The sequence below is a fragment of the Neomonachus schauinslandi genome, chromosome 1 (assembly GCF_002201575.2).
Source record: "Neomonachus schauinslandi chromosome 1, ASM220157v2, whole genome shotgun sequence".
Taxonomy (NCBI): Eukaryota; Metazoa; Chordata; class Mammalia; order Carnivora; family Phocidae; genus Neomonachus; species Neomonachus schauinslandi.
This window is the reverse complement of record NC_058403.1, coordinates 144,297,526-144,303,529: the sequence shown is the minus strand read 5'-3', so window position 1 is coordinate 144,303,529 and position 6,004 is coordinate 144,297,526.

Genomic DNA, 6,004 nt, shown 5'->3' with positions numbered 1-6,004 from the left:
AACATTCCCAACTCTTACAGCTGCTACATCTGAAATTTACTGCCCAGTCTCAAAATATACATATGCCCCTATTTCTTGATTTATGAATTTTAGACCTCTTGGCTTTTTACTAGGATAGATGAGAATTTAACTCATTTAAATATATGCACCAACCATGACTACCTGCACCCTCATTGAGTTATGAGACATTTCTTTTTTTCTTTCTCCAAATTTTTATTTAAATTCCAGTTAATTAACATACAGTATAATATTAGTTTCAGGTGTAGAATTTAGTGATTCATCACTTACATACAACACCCAGTGCTCATCACAAATGTCCTCCTTGATACCCACCACCTATTTAACCCTCCTCCACACCCACACTCCTCTAGTACCCCTCAGTTTATTCTTTATAGTTAAGAGTCTGTTTCTTGGTTGGCCTCTCTTTTTTCCCTCCATGTTCATCTGTTTTTTTCCTTAAATTCCACATATGAGTGAAATAATTTGGTATTTGTGTTTCTTTGACTGACTTACTTTGCTTAGCGTAATACTTTCTAGTTCCATCCACATTGTTGCAAATGGCAAGATTTCATTCTTCGTTATGGCTGAGAAACATTCCAGTGTGTGTGTGTGTGTGTGTGTGTGCGCGCACACACACACATATATAATACATATATATATATATATATATATATATATATATATCACATCTTTTTTATCCATTCATCAGTTGATGGACATTTGGGCTCTTTCCATAATTTGGCTATTGTTGATAATGTTGCTATAAATAAACATCAGGGTGTATGTATCCCTTCGAATCAGTATTTTTTTTATCCTTTGGGTAAATACCTAGTAGTGCAGTTGCTGGATCATAGGGTAGTTCTATTTTTAACTTTTTGAGGAAACTCCACACTGCTTTCCAGAGTGGCTGCACCAGTTTGCATTCCTACCAACAGTGTAAGAGGGTTCCCCCTTCTCCTCATCCTTGACAACACCTGTTGTTTTCTGTGTTGTTAATTTTAGCCATTCTGACTGGTGTTAGGTGATATCTCATCATAGTTTTGATTTGTATTTCCCTGATGATGAGTGATGTTGAGCATCTTTTCATGTGCCTTTTAGCCATCTGTATGTCTTCTTAGGAAAAATGTCTGTTCATGTCTTCTGTCCATTTTCTTAACTGGATTATTTGTTTTTTGGGTGTTGAGTTTTATAACTTCTTTACATATTTTGGATACTAACCCTTTATCAGATATGTCATTTACAAATAACTTCTCCCATTCTATAGGTTGCCTTTTAGTTTTGTTTCTTTTGCTATGCAGAAGCTTTTTATTTTTATGAAATCCCAATAGTTTATTTTTGCCTTTGTTTCCCTTGCCTCGGGAGACATATCTAGAAAGAAATTGCTATGGCTGATGTCAAAGAGGTTACTGCTTGTGTTCTCCTCTAGGATTTTGATGGCTTCCTCTCTCACATTTAGGTCTTTCATCCATTTTTAATTTATTTTTGTGCATGGTGTAAGAAAGTGGTCCAGTTTCATTCTTTTGCATGTTGCTGTTCAGTTTTCCCAACACCATTTGTTGAAAAGACTGTCTTTTTTCCATTGGATAGTCTTTCCTGCTTTGTTGAAGATTAGTTAGCCATATAGTTGAGGGTTTGTTTCTGGGTTTTCTATTTTGCTCCATTGATCTATGTGTCTGTTTTTGTGCTAGTACCACACTGTCTCAATGATGACAGCTTTGTAATACAGCTTGAAGTCTGGAATTGTGATGCCTCCAGCTTTGGTTTTCTTTTTCAACATTTCTTTGGCTATTTGGGGTCTTTCCTGGTTCCATATAAATTTTAGGGTTGTTTGTTCCAGCTCTGTGAAAAATGCTGGTGGTATTTTGATAGGGATTGCATTAAATGTGTAGACTGCTTTGGATAGCATAGACATTGTAACAACATTTGTTCTTCTAATCCATGAACATGGAATGTTTTTCCATTTCTTTATGTCATCTTCAATTTCTTTCATCAGTGTTTTATAGTTTATGAAACATTTCTATCAAACTGGTCAAAACTTGCCTTTCATTTGTAATTATTTTAAATGATAATGCCCAGTGTTGAGGCAGTAAAACTTAGTAAGTTTATGCAGGACAATCTGACAATACAGTCAAAAGCCTTTAAAAACATGCAGACTTTTGGGGTGCCTGGGTGGCTCAGTTAAGTGTATACGACTCTTGGTTTTGGCTCAGGTCATGATCTCAGGGTCTTAAGATCAAACACTGTGTGAGGCTCCACACTCAGCTTAAGGTCCTTTCCCCCTCCCTCTACCTCTCCCTCTGGTCTCCCCACCCCCACCTCTCACCCCCACCACTTGCTCTCTCACACGCTCTCTCTCTCTAAAATAAAAAAATAAATAAAGTCTTTTTTAAAAACAAGCAGACTTTCAACCAAGGAAATTCTCATAATTGTGGATGAGTGCAAAGACTAAACAGTGTTGTTTGTGATAATAATAAAAGGCTGGAGTGGCTATATTAATTTCAGATAAAGTAGAATCAAAAACAAGGGAAATTACTAAGGATAAAAAAGGGATATTATGTAATGACAAAAGGATCAATTCGCCAACAAGACACAATAATTCTAAATGTGAATATACCTAATAACAGAGCCTTTAAGTAAATGAATCAAATACTGATAGAACTAAAAGTAGAACTAGACAAATCTGCAATGATAGGTGGAGATTTCAACATCCCTCTCTCAACAATTGACAGAACAACTAGACAGAAAGCAGCAAAGATATAGAAAATCTCAACAAGGGGTGCCTGGGTGGCACAGTTGGTTAAGTGACTGACTCTTGGTTTCAGCTCAGGTCCTGATCTCAGGGTCATGAAATCAAGCCCTGCATCAGGCTTCATGCTCAGTGAGGAGTCTGCTAAAGTTTCTTTCTCCCTCTCCCTCTGCCCCATCCCCCCAAAACAAATAAATAAATAAATCTTAAAAAAAAAAAAAGAAAAGCTCAATAACACCAAAACCAACTGGAACTAATCAACATTTACATAACACTCCACTAAACAACAACAGAACACACATTCTTTTTAAGCACCCACAGTATATGCATTAAAATAAACTGTATCCTGGGCCATAAATTTCAAAATTGGCAAAAGACATGAACAGATATTTTACTGAAAGGCATATACATATAACAAACACATGAAAAGATGTTCGACATCGCTTAGCCATTAGGGAAATGCAAATTAAATGAGATATCACTACACCCCTATGAGAATAGCTAAATTAAAAAATAATGGCAATGCCACAGTTAGCATACAAAGAACTGGATCTCATACATTGCTGGTGGAAATAGTTTGATAGTTTCTTAAAAACTAAACGTGCACTTGCCATGTGACTCAACGATTGCACTCCTGGGCATTTATCCCAGAGAAATGAAAACTCATGTCCACACAAAAACTTGTATCCATTGTTCATAGATGTTTTATTTGTAATACCCCAAAACTTGAAAGAAAAAAAAAGTCCTTCACTGGATAAATGGTTAAACAAGATGAATGGATTCATAGTGTATTCATACCATAGAATACTATTCAGCAATGAAAAGGAATGATACATTCAACAACTTGGGTGGGTATCAAAGGAAATGAAAAAAAGTCAGTCCACAAAAGGTTACGGCTATAATTCCATTTACATAACATTCTTGAAATAACAAAACTGTGGAGATGGAGAATAGATTAGTGATTGTCAGGAGTTCAGGGTGGGGTAGAGGGGACAGAGGCATGTGACTGTGCAGGAGTAGCAAGCTGAAGACCTTTGAGGGGATGCAATAGTTCTGTATCTTCTCTGTGGTGGTGGTTACATGAACCTACATGCATTAAGATGACATAGAACTATGTACAACTTTATACCAGTGTCAAATACCTGGTTTTGGTAATGTGCTATCATCATGTAAGATATACCATAAGGAACACTGGATGAAGAGGCTCCATGGAACCTCTATGTACTATATTTGCAACTTACTGTGAATCTATACTTATTCCAAAATAAAAATGTTCAAAAGAAGAAACAAACAAAAACATGGAAATTGATGTGGGGCTCGATCCTAGGATGCTGGGATCATGACCCCTGAGCTGAAGGCAGTCGCTTAACCGACTGAGCCCCCCAGGTGCTCACACATATCATTTAATGAAAAAAGTACCCAAACATTCAATATAATCCCTTTTTAAAAAGAGTATATTTGTTCATAGAAAAGATATCAGCACAGACAGACCCTGTGTGGTAAGATTATGGGTGACTTTTATTTTCACAATAAGTGTAATCACCATCTATCACCATACAATGTTATTATGGTATTATTGACTATATTCCCTATGCTGTACTTTTCATCTCCATGACTTACTTTATAACTGGAAGTTTGTACCTCTTAATCCCCTTTATCTATTTTGCCCATCACCCCCTCCCCCACCTCCCCTCTGGCAACCACCAGTTTGATCTCTGTATTTGAGTCTGTTGTTTGTTTGTTCACTTGTTTTGCTTTTTAGATTCTATATGTAAGTGAAATCATATAGTATTTGCCTTTCTCTGTTTGACTTATTTCACCTAGCATAGTGCCCTCTAGATCATCCATGTTGTCCCAAATGGTAAGATATTCTTTTTTATGGCTGAGTAATATTCTCTCTCTCTCTCTCTCTCTATATATATATATATACGTGTGTGTGTGTAAGATAGATATATAGGTTGAATAATATTATATATGTATGAATGACACACACACATATAAATATATACATTCAGCATATATGTGTGTGTGTATAAACATATATATGTATATGACATATCTTTATCTATTCATCCATGGATGCATATTTGGGTTGCTTCCATATCTTGGCTATTGTAAATAATTCTGCAGTAAACATAGGGGTACATGTATCTTTTTGAATTAGTGTTTTCATTTTCTTTTGGTGAATACCCAGTAGTGGAGTTACTGAATCATACAGTATTTCTATTTTTAATTTTTTTTGAGGAACCTTCATACTGTTTTCCACAGTAGTTGCATCAATTACATTTCTACATTTCTAACAAGTGTTTCTTTTTCTCCACATCCTTACCAACACTTTGTTTCTTGTCTTTTTGATACTGGCCACTCAGACTGATGTTAGGTGATACCTCATTGTGATTTTGATTTGCATTTCCCTGATGATTAGTGATTTTGAGCATTTTTCCCTGTGTCTATTGGCCACTTGTATGTCTTCTTTGGAAAATTGTCTATTGAGGTCCTCTACCCATTTTTAGAAATTTTAATTCCAGTATAGTTAACATACAGAGTTTTATTAGTTTCAGGTATACAAGATAACGATTTGACAATTCTGTAGTTACTCAGAACTCATCACAGTAAGTGTACTCTTTAATTCCCATCACATATTTCACTCATCCCTCCTACCCACCTGCCTTCTGGTAACCATGTCTGTTCTCTATAGTTAAGAGTCTGTTTCTTGGTTTGTCTCTCTTATTCTCCCTATTGTTTTCCTTTGTTCCTTTGTTTTCTTAAATTCCACATGAGTGAAATCATATAGTATTTGTCTTTCTCTTAGTTCGCTTAACGTTATGCTTTCTGGTCCATCCATGTTGTAGCAACTGGCAACATTTCATTCTTTTTTATGTCCTCTCCCCAATTTTAATTGGATTTTTTGGTATTGAGTTGTATAATTCTTTATATATTTTGGATATTAATCTCTTATCAGATATGTCATTTGCAAATATCTTCTCCCATTCAATGGTTTGCCTTTTTATTTTGTTGAGTTTCCTTTGCTGTAAAAAAGCTTTTCATTTTGTTGTAGTCCCTACAGTTTATTTTTGTTTTTGTTTCCCTTGTCTGAGGAGACATATCCGTAAATACCTTGCAAAGGGCATTGTCTGAAAGATTACGGCCTCTGTTTTCTTTTAGGAGTTTTATGATTACAGGTCTCACATTTAGGTCTATTATTATGGTGGCTCCTTAAAGGCAGGGACTGTTTCCTATGGCCCTCAGCTTTCCCAG